Below are 16,358 nucleotides of genomic sequence, written 5' to 3' on the forward strand. Positions count from 1 at the left end.
CCCGTGGTCCTCCTTCCCCTGTGTGACCTCAGAAGAGCCACTCTGTACTCCGCACCCTCACTAACCTTCACTCCAAACTGCAAACAGGAAGCGAGTACTTCAAACACGATGGGGCTGCAAATGCAGTCTCCTCACACCTATGCCTCTTAATCTCAGGTCCGCATTAATTCTCCCTGAAAAACTAAGACAAAGCAAAACCCATTTCAAATGAAGTTGAACCTGTCAGGGATCTGAGTAGTCAAAAGATAAAAAGCAGAGGCAGGGCTATTTAGGCTGTTTCCATGTTCTGGCTATTATGAATAAGGCTGCTGTGAACATGGTTGAGCATATGTCCTTGTTGTGTGGAGGAGCATCTTCTGGGTATATTCCAAGGAGTGGAATAGCTGGGTCTTGAGGAAGCCCTATTTCCAGTTTTCTGAGAAAGCGCCAGATAGCTTTCCAAAGTGCTTGTACCAGTTTGCATTCCCACCAGCAGTGAAGGAGTGTTCCTCTCTCCCCACATCCTCGCCAACATGTGCTGTCAGTCTTTACCTTTATCTTCCATTCTTAGGTTTGGAGATAAGGGTTGAAAATAAATAAGGAGGGGGATATAGATACAGATATAGAGAAGATAGAACAAAAAGTAGATTAGTGAATCTACTCCTCAACCTAAGGCCTTAATTGTCACTCACAAGGTTATTTTTAATTCACTGGTACAGAATTCTATATATAGATGCAAAATAAGTTTAATTTTAGATACAGTGATATAGAATTCAAATTTAAGATTATTCTTCACACACATTATATATATTTCATATATTTCTATATGTGGTATTGTACCCATATAACTCAATTATAATACAAGGTTTATTTCTAATACTTTGAAAGTGCTATTGCAGACTGTTTAGGATAAGTAAGTTATACAAGTTAATTGTTAGTTGATCAAATCATGGTCATATCAATTACTAGTCCATATATAAGAATATATATCTTAGGTGCAGCAGATAGATATGATTTTATAGAAAGATAAGGTAAAATAGTTAAATAAGGTCTTCAAAAACCTCAGAGACATATAGAAGTTGGCACTTAAAAATGTTTTTATTATTTTAAGGATTCATGGACAATGAGACAGGTTAACTCCTGGCAACACCGAGCCTACCTCAAAGAGGATGATGAGCATCAAAGAACTTCTTTATGGAGATGACTTCAAATGTGGCAAAACAAACCACTGGGAAAAAGTGTCCTCCTTTCTGCCACAGACAGAATTCTGCTTAACAAAGGGCAAGCTTGAATGCAGACAGAGTTGATGACCAAACCTGCCAAGACAGGGTAAGCAAGTCCTCAATAGTTTCTGCCTTACAAATATGTCTGTCAGATATATTGGGCCAGAAGCCTGAAGAAGATGCTCCAACATTATAGAGAGTTTCTGGTGACTGTTCAGGTAGCAAACTGTCTCTGTCATCTTCTCATTTGGGAAGCCACTGACCTGCACCCCCTGTATACTCAGGTAATTAATTTCATTCCTTCTCAAGTCTTTGATGGGGTTGAAGACCAGATAGTTTAGTTTTACAATTAAACTTAGTTGTTTAGGGGTTAAAAAGTTTTTACGACTAAATAGATGTTTTAAGTTGATAATGACAATATGTGATGGAAATTAATCTACATTCAGAAATTTAGATGCAGCAAGATAGGAAAGATGTTCTCTTCAAGGCTGCCAAATACAAATAACAAAAACACTAAGAATGTAACACTTATATAGTTCCTGATTGTGTCATGGTTCTTCTTGCTGTAGGTAGTTTATTGTACATATGTGTAATAATATAAATGTATATGTAAAAAATAAAAAATACTGACAAGCCTTCAGCAGATCTACTTGAACAAAATGATTCAGTCATGCATAATGAGCAAGGGCACTGGACAAAAGTGATTATTAAAAGGGCTGGGTGCAGTTGTGCAAGCCTTTAATGCCAGTACTCAGGAGGCAGAAGCAGCTGTATCACTGTGACTTCAAGACCAGCCTGGTGTACAAAGTGAGTCCAGAATAGCCATGGCTCAAAAAAAAAAAAAAAAAAAAAAAGTCAAAATGAACATATTTTTTTCTGGAAGCACCTATAAAGGCCCTTAAAATAAGAAACTGGTTATAGTTCAGGTTAATAGCAGTTCAGAAAAGGCTGAAATCTTTTATGTTAAAATAAGTAAGTTAAATTAAGTAATCAAAACAACCTTAAGCCAACAGAAGCTCTCTATCTTGAGGCCCAGGAGTGAGTTTAGGCTTTATTAGTTTTGTTGCGTTGCACTCAGGGTTACACTTCACCAGCATCTCATTGGGAAGAGGCTTACTGGATAATGTGGATTGAGTGCAGTGACATGCCCAAGGCCTTGTATTTAACAAGCAGGTAACATCTACTGAGCAAATGACCAAGTGAGCTTGTAACATTAAAAACAGTTGTATGCTTATTCAAACCTGGGAATCATCAGTACGTAGGTGATAATGTAAAGAAATAAAGAATTATTGGACATGATTGTTTCCTGAATGAACAGACAATCTGAGTGGGTATGAATCGATATGTGTGTGTGAGCGTATGTATATGCCTGTATGTATCTATACTTATCCCTAGAGAGAATAAGGCAACTATTTAAGACTTGAAAAGACGAGTAAGAACGTGAGAGAAAAGTAGTTCATTGAGTTCTTGAAACCTCCCTGTTGACAATATTTTTATTTACAAGTGTAAACTCAAACTGTCCTCAGTCTTTAAGAGTCTTCCAATGGAGTGCACAGATGGGGAATAGACAAGGACACCCATGCACACAAGATGAAAATAAATAAGTCTTTTTAAACACACACACACACACACACACACACACACACACACACACACACACACACTTTGCTTCACCTCTTCCCTAATAATCTCCTCACACTGAGTGAGGAGAGGTAACATTATATTTTGTACAGAGCAGAACAGCTGAGCATAAATATGTAGTCACAATGGCTGTGACAACAGGAAGAGTGTAGTTGGGCACACAATGCCACGTGAAGCCATGAAGTCATTGCAGTTGTTAGCTTCTGGGAGAGGGAGTAACAATTTTCTCTAAGAGTGTCGTCCCTGGAAAGCCAATCACTCTCTGGTGGAATACAACACATCCAAGAATAATTGGACAGCACAAAATGGGGAGGCCTGGCTGCACTCAGAAGGATAGCAAGTTACCAAGAAGAGACTCGATATTCTAAGAGCATATATAGAGGAGGTCTCCCTCAATCACAGACATAGGGGAGGGGAGAAGGGAGAAAGTGGGAGGGGGGGAGGAATGGGAGGAAACAGGGGAAGGGCTAACAATTGAGATGTAATATGAATAAATTAATAAAAAAAATTTTAAAAACAATGAGTTCAAAAAAATAAAAATAATAGAATAACTTTTCAAAAAAAAAAAGAATTTATAAAGCTGGAGAGACAAATTGGGTAAGTAATGAAAGAGTGAAACAGAGAAGAGTTGGGGAGGCAGGACAAGATGCTGAAACATATTGTATGAAATTCTCAATGAATTAATAGAAATGTCAAAAAAAAAAGATCTCTTATTAAAATTTTCATTAAAGTCCTATGAGTTTGGAGAAAAATCCTGGATCATGACTTCTTCCGAGTTTTACTTTTCATAGCTATGTCCCATAACTTTTTTTCTTTCTTTTCTTTTCTTTTTTCTTTTTTTCTTTTATTAATTTATTCATATTATATCTCATCTCAATGGTTATCCCATCCCTTGTATGCTCCCATTCCTCCTTCCCTCCCATTTCCCCTTACTCCCCTCCCCTATGACTGTGACTGAGGAGGACCTCCTCCCCCTGTATATGCTCATAGGGTATCAAGTCTCTTCTTGGTAGCCTGCTATCCTTCCTCTGAGTGCCACCAGGTCTCCCCATCCAGGGGACGTGGTCAATTATGGGGCACCAGAGTTCATGTGAAAGTCAGACCCCACTCTCCACTCAACTGTGGAGAATGTCCTGTCCATTGGCTAGATGACAACACCCCACAACTTTCTTTTGCTATTTTTTCTTTGCTTGAGTGAGTAATGTCTTTATGTTAAAAGAAGGACTTGGAACAAATTAAATTTTATAGAATTGGTTTGAACAAAGAGCAGTTTGGAACTACGGGACAGTTTAGAGCTCCAGTGGGCCACGCCAGTGAGGAGCACCTTCAATGTGGATGAGCAAAGTACAGAAACAGCCATGATGAGTTACGGCTCCGCATTTGCCTTGGGGGAGCATCTCTCATCTGCTGGCTATGTGAGAGCGGCTGGAAGTTGGCTGCTTGGGTTTGGCTGAAGCTCCACGATGTTGTTGAATTCCAAGGTTGTCTATGTACAAATTAGACTATCATCAACTTTTGCAAGAATGTTGTAATGAAAGCATCAGGGTTTCACAAAATTCATTCTGTGTCCAGCAGACCATACAGAGTTTTATCTCTATGTATGTGAAGGTTCATTTAGGTAAATTTTACATTTATTTTTCAGCTGATCCATAGAAAATTTATTGTACTATTGAAAATAGTTATGAGTAAGCTGCACCTTATGTCTCCTGTATTTTGCACTCTGTTCCTTAGTTGTGCATAGAGAATGTGTCTTCTCTCTGCATTGACTGCAGTCCCTCACCATCTCTCCTTCCCTCTTCCCTAATCCTTCTCTGGCTCCTCCTACAGAAGGCAAGACTTTTCACTGTTGTTCCAAGTAATAAGTCAGGGGTGCTCTCCATCACAGCAGCATTATCTATCTTGTTCTGTTTCTTTCTTTAAATTTTTTATTTTACTGACTGGATTCCATGTATCAATCACACCATGTCCTTTTATGAGCTTTTATTGAAATAATTTTCTTAAAATGTAATATGTATATGTTTGTAGTTATATATTGATTTTATTTTGTTTTGTATGTTAAAAGTATGGATTCCAAATTTACAGCCTATATTTTATTCCTAATATTCTATTTTCAATAAGTAGAAATTTGTACTTTTTAAATAATGGAATGAAAAAAAATGTTTTCATTATTAGTTGTGTTAAATGTATATTATTTTCAAATTTCTCCTCCATTTTATGTTTTTGGTTGTGAGCCTAGCCTTTAATGGCTGAGTCATCTCTCCAACCCTCTCCTCCTTTTTAAAAAGAAGAAAGTCATGTTCGTAAACATATAAATTTGTTCTATTGCACTTGTATCAAAACATGAAATCAATGCTTCTCTCCATCTGTCAGCTGTTCCAGTAGCTTTCCCTATTGATCTGTATTGTAAGGTCTATTGGCACACCTTGTCCTGTGAGGCCCTTGTTCTCACACTGTCCTGCTCCTTCCTCCGAGTTTACTGATACTCTGTGTGACAATTGTCCTTCCCTTTTCCAATACAGCTCTGCTCTCTTACCCTCAATGCATTTCTTTGCCTCCCATTTCTCTTTCCGAACTTAACTTTCAGAATCCCTACCCATGGATGTATTTTTGAAATGACTAAGAAGTACTTAACTCTCAGATAAACTGTAGGTGAGTGTAAGACAAACATGTGAGATTTCAATTCAGAAAACCTCACTCCTACAAGGGAAAAATCCAAAGAGGAGTTGAACAGGGATCCTCAAATGCTTCTTGGAAGAGATAGCTATCTTCACTGGGACTTGAAAGAACAAGAATTTAGAGTGCCCAACTCCAAGGTCAAGGTCTTCCAAGTAGGAGGTACAGGCTGTCAGAAGTTCTAAGAACACAACAACACAAAAGCTTCTTAGTGTAAACAGTTCAGTGGGTGCATAGAGCACACGTGGGGAGAAGCTTCCTTCAGCGAAACTAAGAGGCTTTCATGGTGTTCTCTTGTGAGCCGCTGGACAGCGGAAGAAGACGGTATGTAGAAGACATATCAACAGTCAAATGTTTTATGTGCCCTAGATGAAAGCAATTGAGTGCAGGGGCCATGAAATGGTCCTGGTTCAGGTCAGAAGTATTTAGGACTTGTTCTGGGGCCAAGACAGCAAGAATCTCATGCTCGCATCACTCTCAGTAAAAGATTCTTCCTTCTGGTTTACTGTATCTCCATGGCAGGGCTTTTCGTACCTATACACGCCTCTGCATCCTAATTCTTTGGCTCTGTTTCTCTCCTCTGCCCCCATATATTAATTACTTTTATGTTGTTGTGATAAAACCCTAAGATCAAGGAACCTTACAGACGAGAGAGTGTAATTGGACTAATGGTTCTAGGGGATAAGGGTTTGGCATGGCAGGGAGGCATGTGGCAAACAGCAGGTTTGGTGGCAGAAAGCTGAGGGCTGACATCTCGAAATGTGAGTAGGAAGCAGAGAAAGAAAAAAAAACTGGAAGTAAAACAAGGCCTTAAGCTCTCAAAAGCTACCGCTGGTGACATACTCCCTCCAGCAAGGCCATCACTCTTAAACCTCCCCAACGCTGGCACCAACTGGGCACAGGTGTCAAATGCTGGAGCTTATGGAGGACATTCTCATGAAAACCACCACACTGAGTGTGAGGCATCATTCTGGCTGCAAGTGTGTCCTTTCCAATTGTGCTTTTACCCCGCAGTAGTTTATCTGATGCTTCACCTATTTTGTCCCTTCTTGTGACCTTTCAGAGCTCCACAGACTATTTTCCCTTCCCAAATTCAAGCTATCCCCATTACTCCCAACTTCTTGTTTCTTCATAGCATGCTCCTTGTCAACTCCAAATTGTTGACATTTCCCTGAAAATGATACTGTAAATAAGCTGTCTATATTTCTTCAAGCATTGCTTTCTTGTTAGGTCTTTTAAAATCTATGGTAGAACTCCAAACTCTTTACTGTGGCAATTCTTCTCATGTTTCGTAATAACTGCTGGCCTTTTCAAAGTTATCAATGTCTTACTCCTGCAGTGTAAGACACCGAAAGTACAGATCCTCCCTTGTTACCCTACCACCAGGCTGAGCCTCCTGCCATTCCCTCAATATCTTGGCTTGGCAATGATGAGATAAACAGAAGCCTGAGGATGCAACCAGGGATGCAAAAATGTTGGCAATATATGTTCTATGCACACCATGTTCCCTTTTTGCCAACCATGAGTGAATAAATCTGGATTATTCTTGTCATTGTCATGGTCACATTCTTGCCTAGTTTCATTCATATATATATATATATATATATATATATATATATATATATATGAATACAAACACACACACACATATATACATATGTATATATATGTATATATATATATATGAAATGAAATGAATAGTTGAGGGGCTGACGTTTATTTTCTGCCTTACTACTTAGAAAATATTTTTAGCAGTCAAAAATAGAAATCAAAGCAGCCTCATTATTTATGTGAAATTATAGTGTACACTTTCAAAAGACAAGTTTCCCCTTCACTCTAAAGGCAGACCTACATATAGAGGAATAAGAAGTGACCTCACATGGGAGCTGAACTTTCAGGCTAGCAAATACAACTCTATTTTTGGTACTATCTCATGTATTTATATAAAATAGGGGATCATTTTAGGCCAATTAGTGGCTTGAAAGCCATATACTTTTTCCAGCAGTGTTTAATCCTGACTAACTTGAGACGTTAACACAGAGAAGCATTGGCAGTCGATCACGGGCTTGGTTTGACTCGGGCAACAAAGCTTTAGCATAAATTAGCTTTTAGTTGTTAAAAGAAAAAACAAATTCTGTTTGTATTTGTAATACAGTTTGTTGGCTCTTTCAATTTGGGGGAAATTCTGGGGAATTCCAGTTCTCAGAGAAGTGAGAAGCCAAGCATAGCTTGAGCCAGGCCCAAGCTCACTGGTCCTGTGTAAACATCCACATATGTTCTCCTCAATGCGCCTGGTCTGAGGTAGCAGGGTGGACCTGTTATGCCTGGACCTCAGCTAAACCAAGATGCCAGGCTGGGGCTGGCTGCTGTGCAGTCCACAGAAGATTATTCAGATCCCTGAGAAGGATCCCAGCTTCCAGCCCTGATTTGTATGCGCGGCTCTGAAAAGCAAGCCTGAGAGCCACTGCTGCTGCAACGGTAGGATTTGGAGACTGCCTCATCCCTCATCTTAGTTTTGCAGATGTGGAAAGTGAAGATTGCACGTAAAATTTGGCTTTGTCAAAGCAGATTAGTGTAATACCTGACAGTCAGAATCCTCAAATCCAAGGCCCTTCGCGATGAGTTCTAATCTGCAGCCTACTTTGGTGGCTGCGCTGAGGAGACCCACTGCAAACAGGAAGGATTTGTTGTTGCTCTGTAGCTTCAGCTTTAGAAAGGTGAGAAACAGGAAGATAAAGCTAAAGGACAGGACAGCTAACGGCCAAATCTGTCAAGTCCATGATTTCTGAGACCATTTTGTGATTTACTCAACAGCCGAAACCAAAGCCTCAGCTCCAGCAGCACCGGGCACCCAGGGAGACTCAGCCTGCACCCAGGGAAACTTAGCCTGTGTGTTGTGCTTGCTGCTATACAGAAGATGCCTACACAGGCAGGTAAAATATCCAGACCTGTGTGACACAAAGGTTTCCCTAAAAATATGTCCAAGAATGCTAGTTCAGAGTTTATTTAAGACATTCACAAAAACATTTAAAATAATTATTTTTTTATTTATATACATGTGTGTTCCTCTGTGTGTGCCCCTCCCTCTCTCTGTGTGTGTATGTGTGTGTGTGTGTGTGTGTGTGTCTGTCTGTCTGTCTGTCATAGCTCCTCTCTGAAGCCAGAATAGGGTATCAGAATTGCAGCTAGTTGTAAGTAACCTGAACTGAGTGCTGGGAACTGAACTTGGATCCTCTGCAAGAGGATTGCGCTTAACTATGGAGCCCTCTTTCTAGCCCAAACTCATACATTTTTAATGTAATTAATATTCATGAAAGCATCTTGAAGCACTGTGATAAAAAAAAGTGATTTTTATTTTTGTCTTCTATAATAATGGAATCTTTGATATTTGTAGGAACACCACTGTTTCAGCCTTTCTTGTAGCCAGATGTGGTCATATTTTAAATTCTGGCCGGTATTATAAGAATGGCAGTAAAGAGTGGGTGCATTGATGCGTGCAACTGCTCCCATGAAAAAGGAGAGAGTGGGGTCTCTTCCCCTACCTCTCACATTTGCTGGGGTAGAGAAAGCCTGTGTATGGTGGAGTCAGACAGACCAACGAGTAATAAATGGCCAAGATGAGCATTTTCATTATCAACGTAAATGTTTGTGTGACCTGGGGCACTTTATGTAATGTTCTAGATTTCCTTCACAACTCATAGGCAAGGAAGGCCCTAGAAGATTCCATGAGAGATATAATGAATACTGGAGGGGTTGTATATAAAATTCTGATCGCCAGTGACCTCACTTTCATACCAAGCAGCACCGCGCCTGTTTTTCTAAACGTCTGAATACAAAAGACCAGAAAACAGAGGCAGAGACATGACTAAGGGAGTGGCCAGCAGATGCAATAGCCAGAATTGTCAGGCTCATCTCCTTCTTGAGGCCACCTTGGGGGGTTCCTTGTGAATAAGACAGGAGTCTGTGGTTAATGCAGGGACTCTTTGTCCTGAGTCAACAGTAACAGGAAGAGTGACTCAACATCCTGCCTGTAAGGATGGAGAAGCTGAGTCTGCTTTGAAACTTCCTCTCTGAAGTGGGGATTGGCCTGGGAACCGGTCAGTGAGAACTAAGCCTGTGCCATACACTGAGATCAAAGGGTCTAGACACAGCCAGGTGGATGGGAAAAGAGACAAACAGAGCGAGTAGGTTGGGTTCTGATAGCCTGAGTTCTTACTAGGCTCGTGGTCAAGCTGAGTTAAGAAGGAAGGCACCAAAGCCTGAATCCACAGCCTGATGTTTCGCAGCTTTTACTGGTACCAAATTCTGTATCTTCTTGCTGGGGTATTAGCTACCTTGTCAAGGCAGGTAACTGTAGGACTCATTCAGGATTCCCAATGTGATCTGTCATTGTTTTCTTATTGTTGCTGCTAGTGGTGTGTGTGTGTGTGTGTGTGTGTGTGTGTGTGTGTGTGTGTGTGTGTGTGTGTACATGTGTGCATAGTCTTGTGTGAGTATGTTTACATCCGTGTTCACGCACTTGTGGAGGTCAGAAGAACATGTCAGGCATCTTTCAACTTTTATTTGTAAAAGTAGCTCTCACTGCACTAGACCTTTACCTAGTAGGTTAGATAAGCTGGCCAGGGAGCTACAGGGAACTGCCTCTTGCTGCATCCCATCTTACCATGGCTAGGTTTATAACATCCTTGCCTTGTTATATGGATCCCAAAGATACATCCTAATGTTTGCATGGCCATCATTCTTCCTGGCCCCTTGAATCAATAAATTTTGTTTAAACATTAATTCACTCAGGTTTTATGCCAGCCCTGAGCAGTAATGACTCTAACGATTTCTAAGTTACATAAGAGAATTAAGGCTTAAAATGCCATAAAATAAGGGTAGGCATGGTGGCTCATACTTTTAATCTCAGTGCTTGGGAAACAAAGGCAGATGAATCTCTGTGAGTTCCTGGCCAGCCACAGCCACATAATGAGATCCTGTCTCAAAAAGAAAACAGTTCAGAAAATAGGCCCACAAATTCAACAGCTACACTGCCTTTGGGTTTAACATTAAATGAGAAGGTGTGATGTGACAAGCGCTGCCCTCAAAAATTAGTGATATCATCTCAATTTTAGAGATGAGGAAAATGAAGGTAAGAGCAGCTAAGGAATTTTTCTCAAGTCATGAAACTGTGTCAACAGGACAAGTCTCGAAAAATTAATTCCATAAGGTTGATTCACCCACCTCTAGAGCCTACCTTGCAAAACCAGGGAATCCAAGTCTTTGGGAGCTGCAGCCTCTGGCAAGCTGGGGCATCTGCTGCCCACCCACCTTTCAAAGGGCCTGGCTGTACTGGAAGGGCAGGACCTTCATCCTCCTGCAGAGGATGTTTTTGTTGCTTGATGCTTCTTCAACAGAGCAGCCAGCCACACTCTTGTCACTGCCCCCTCCCTACTCCTCCTTCCCTCCCAGAGACCCAAAGTCCAGCACTTGAGTCCGGTTCACAGGATTTCTCCCTGAGTTCTGCTTGCTAAGTTTCTCAGCCAAGGGAAAACCATTAAGTGTCAAGTTGCACGAGCAGAACATTCAAGGAGCTGCCCGTTCCAGCACCGGCTCCTGCCAAAGGACCTTAAATAAACTTGGTGGAAGGGAAGATGCCGAGATGACTCCTAGGCGGCGTGTTTAGTTTGTGAAATGAACACGCGGAGCGCGGTTTCATCTGATTAGTTACTGTGAGTCACAAAAGCAGACAAAACAGCAGGCTTCTCCCTCTCTGATTTTTTTTTTTCTGTCGTGTGTGGGTTACTGTTGGGTAACAAGCTAGTCAATACAGTACTAAGGATAAAAGAAAAATCCATGAAAAGACTGGAATAACTCTTTATTTATTTATATTTCTAGTCAAAGGTGAGAGGTAAAGTCAGACAGCTTCTCTCAATCAATGCGTGAGTATCTCAGTAATACAGATAGAAAAGTCTTATATGTACAAGAGGAAAAAAATCAATAAGCCTTTAAAATTATGGTTACACATGTAAAGTGCCTCACTTCCATTCTTTTAAAAACCATTACTTGCATGCAGTTCTTTTTGAAGGAACCTCAGTTGCTGGGCCCATTTGGAAAAAAAAAATCCTAAGGACATAGAATTACCTTATATATTCTTTTGCTTAATAAATTTTATGCCACCTGACTGATTTTCCCATTAGAAGGTGCATTAATATAAATTACTCTTAATGAGTGCTCAGAGCTGGAGGCAGAAGCTCCTGTGTCCTCCAGAGTCCCTGTGACAGGGAAGAGATGAGCAAGGTACAGGCATTTCCTTCTTACTAACATGTCAAATGGGAGCCTTTGGCTAGAGCAGAGAAGAAAACAATGGAATCATTACTGTGCTGGATTTATTTTTCACATGAAAAACAATAGAGAGGTCATGAGCCAGTGTGCCGCATAGCCATTTCAGTGCCATCAGCACAGCTAACTGTTGGAAGAAGTGAGATCCAGATGGATGCTGGGGCAGGGGATCTGGGAAGTCAGTGAAAGATCAGCTATTCTGTAGTGGAAACAATGTCTGAGGAGATAGTCCTGGAAGACAAGATGGAGGCTCCATGTGAGGGCAAGGACTGGACTCTGTGGTTTGTTTTGTCAGGTTTTATTTTGTTGTGGTACTTTGTCTCCTCTCTCTCTCTCTCTCTCTCTCTCTCTCTCTCTCTCTCTCTCTCTCTCTCTCTCTCTCTCTCTCTCATACACACACACACACATACAAGAGTTGGGTGGGGAGAGAGGAGGGAGCTGGGAGAAGTTGGAGGAGGATATGATCAAAGTATGCTGGATAAAATTTTTATATTTTTATATGCAAGATGTTTTTAAGCAAGAAAGATGCTAGATCATGGAGATAGGGGTGGAGGGCTGAGGGAAGGAAACTGTGAAGCCAACCAGCTGAGCCGAGGGGCAGTGAATGTACAGACTCAGAGGTAGGGAAAGAACCAGTGTTAGCAGCCAGTGCCATCCAGGTATAAGTTCCTTACAGCCAAGGCAGCGAGCGTTTCAAGCACCAGAGACAGGACCACTCTGAAAAACAGAGAAAGTGTTTGTATGAAAAACTCGAGGCCACTTTTGCATCTTGTCCTGAACCTGTGACTAGAGAGAGTGATAGAGAGAGCGAAGCTAATAAGGAAATAGGGAAACAATCAGACCTCAGAGACCAGTCCACCTTTTGGGGGCAGCCCAAGGAAGGTAGAGTGAGCGCTCTGCATAACCAGTGAAGCTCTGTGATGCAGCCTATGTGTTCCGCGATCTATAACTCAGAGGCCAAGGGCACGCAATAGTGAGTCTGAAATCAATACAGGTCACAAGGACAGACTGATTGATCCTGTTAAGATGCCTGCAGACCACAAACACTTGACCAAAGTGATAGCTGAAACTGTGGCCGAGGAGTCACATTTCCTTGTAGGTCTGCTCCCCTCAAACTTGTTCACATTGTGAACATGAAGTAAAAAAAAAAAAAAAAAAAAGCTCAAATGTGTTTTTGGATTCAAGGGCAAACAGGAGACTTAGGTCTTGCCTGAGGCTTGCTATTTGCATTGCCAGCCTGAAGGATCCTGTGGCTCTCAGAATACTGTGGAGTCTGTGGAAATCAAAGCCTACAGACACAGAGGGGCCCATCTCCTCTTGCCAGGAAGCTTTACCTTAAGGAATACTTTGAGATCTCCTGGGATAATTACCTTAGATGCGGAGAAATCACACGGTAAGAGCAAATCACATGAGCAAAAACCAAGGTTAAGTAGAAACTCCAGCCAAGTGTGACACCCAGAAAATGAGCCTCACACATATTAAAGGGGGGTTGCCAACAAAGCACAGAGTAGCAAAAACCAAGCAGTTTCCTTGAGGAGGAGACACTATACCTTTCTTCCTTACACAGGCCAAAGAAACAGGCACATAGAAAACAGCCCCCTCACACACTCACACACCCACCCCCCAGCGAAAAGACAGCAGCAGGGTCACAAAAGAGCAGCAATGCAAATGAGCAGGCTGCCAACCTGCTGTGCAGGCCAGAGTTAAATCAGCAAACATGAGTGGGTTCAGTGCAGTGTGTTGTCCATGAGTTTTTGGAGATGTCACCAATTAATACTTTATCACCTCCTTTTTTACCCATTTTTGCTATTTTCTAAACTCTATGGAGATACTTGAGCTGGTAAAATGTAATTTTTTGGAATACTTCCAAAAGGACTTATTGGCCAGCATACTGAGGCACAAGTTCTATTGGTCTTCAATACAACAGAGGAACGACAAGCAATCCTGAGACAGCAGGAGACAGAAACTCGGTTACAGGCACCTCCGAGAAGTCACACCATGATGACAATTCTAGGTGTGCACAGTAGTTTGAGCACATGCTTCTCTAAACCCCCACATCATCCTCCATCTTTATTTACCATCGTACTTTGCCCCAAGTGACTCTTCTGTCTCTAAAGTCACCCAAAGAGGAGTCTCACTGCTGTTCCATGAACTCATCCTACCATCCCATAGATACCCAGATATTTTTGCAGGGAAGGCCTGATCAAGTCTCCAAGTAGCAAGAGGTAAATTACACACAGAGACGCTGCTGATGTAATCCTCAGCCTGTTAGATATGTAAGGACTTTTTAGTGTTGTAAGATTTGCATCAGAGGAGATGACCTCATGTGGGGATGTGGGAATCACACACACTCACATACACACACTCACGTACATTCACACACATTCCCATACATACTCACCCACACACTCTTACACAAGCCTGCCCTCACAGACATCCAAACACGCACACAACACACACACACTCATACACATCCATATGCACGCTCTTGCACTCACACACACACATAAACTCTCATACACATTCATACACACTCACTCACTACACACTCATATTGCACACATGCACGTGTACACATTCATATCACACACAGTTGCACACACACACACACACACACGCATACCTTTTAGGAGTCTAATACTATATGATGTAATGGCAGGTAGGAGGTCTTTGTGAGGAAACTCCAGCCACAGTGAGTAAGTGTCACTCTCTCTCTCTTGGGGTACTAGTGTCAGAGAGCAATCCTGCAGTTTGTTCCCATGAGACTTAACTGGGAATTCCAGGCTGACCCTTTGGGGGAAGACTGTGCTCCACCCAGGAATAATATTAATTTATTTTAGAGTGTCATTCCTGGCAGTGGTATCAGTGATACAATATAGAAGTGCGCACATGAAAAACATCTCAGGGTGATCCATAAAGGAGCACGCAGAAGCCCCACCCACCAGGAGAAGAAAACGATTGTAAAGGCTTTAGCGCACCCTGGTGGTCATTTGTGCGAGGTGAGGCGCAATAAAGACAGCTTCGCAAAAAAATGTTTCATTACAAGATTATCTCCAGGAAGATACATATTGTTTCTGTGAAATTTACTATCTCGTGTCACCTCACATTAATCTAGAAACATATACCAGTAGGAGTAAATGTTATTTCTAATTTATTTTCATTCAGCAGGAAATACTATTTCCAAAGAAAAAGAGTTCTGGACTAAAAATCCAATCTCATTGGACTTATTGTGCGCTTGGAAAGCTATTTCTACATAATTCACTTGAAAATGATGCGAAATGATAACAACCTCATTTTGAATAAAAGTGTGTTTAAAGGTATGTTATCACTTGTTTACGTAACAAGAATCTTAAATAAAAAAAAACTGAATAATCATGATACTTTCCCCTATTTGTGCATAACCCATTTAAAGTAGTAGAAAGTCTGAGATAATTACATAACCTGCTCATCTGATGTCTATAGTCACAAGCAAACAGGGCCGACTTTGTTATTTGTTGCATAAAATGCTTATGAGCTTCTTCTTTAATTCCCTTAATTTATGTAATTCTGAGTAGGACTAGCCAGCTTTTGTTATCACTTCCCAAGCAAATGGTCTGCCTCTACCTTGCTTGCCATGCAAATCAGTGGCCAGCTCAATGGCGACTTTCCTCCCCAGGAACAATCAGATGTGGGTTTCCTCTGACATTTTAGTTTATAATTTAGTAAGGTCAGACTTATTTAAGAATTTTTAATCTTCTTCCAAGATTTCCTTTGTATTTCCTAAAGAGATTTGTGAAACAAGTGTATAAACAAGCCCAGAGTTTCTGTATTACATTCATCATGGCTGTTCAGCTGTAATCCTGGCAGTCTTTACATGTCCTTTCAGAATTTTCCTTACAGAACTTTCAGAGATGAAACGCTGCTTTCATTTTTAATTAATAAATTAGTGCTTCTTTTTGAATTCCTAATTTCAACTCAGATATGTATCATCAAGGAAAACGTTAGCTTCATGTTCTTTAATTGAAATGGGATTAGAACATTTACTGTACTGTGTGATGGGCTATCCTGACATGAAAGAAGTTTATAGTGTGAAAAGATGTTCCCTTTTTAATCCTACATAGAAATTATATTTTGCTTATCATCTCTTAGGTCTCATGTATTGAGAACATTATTTCAATCAAAATGAGTGGCTGTTGAAAAATGGGCATTTCTCCTGGCAGGGCATGAGGCTCCTGCATGAAGCAGAGCAGTTGGGCTGAGCCTTATGAAAGTCTTAAAGCCTCCTATTAACATTCCTCCTGGATGGGAGCCCTTGAGACTTGGGGGAGTCCTGAGACTCTCATGAGTTCCTTTCAAGGTACCCCTATTTGCTGCAATTTCAATCTCTACCATAAAGGAGGTGTGCAATTGCCTGTGGTGTGACTCCTTGGCCAGCCAGCTCCCTGTAGTCGCCTATGCTGTACAGGTGGTCCTGATAAATTCTGATGTGCCAGGATGGACTTAATCAGAATGCTTGGTTTGGTCTGTTGTTGCCTTTTAAAA

The sequence above is a fragment of the Acomys russatus genome, chromosome 6 (genome assembly GCF_903995435.1).
Source record: "Acomys russatus chromosome 6, mAcoRus1.1, whole genome shotgun sequence".
NCBI classification, from domain to species: Eukaryota; Metazoa; Chordata; class Mammalia; order Rodentia; family Muridae; genus Acomys; species Acomys russatus.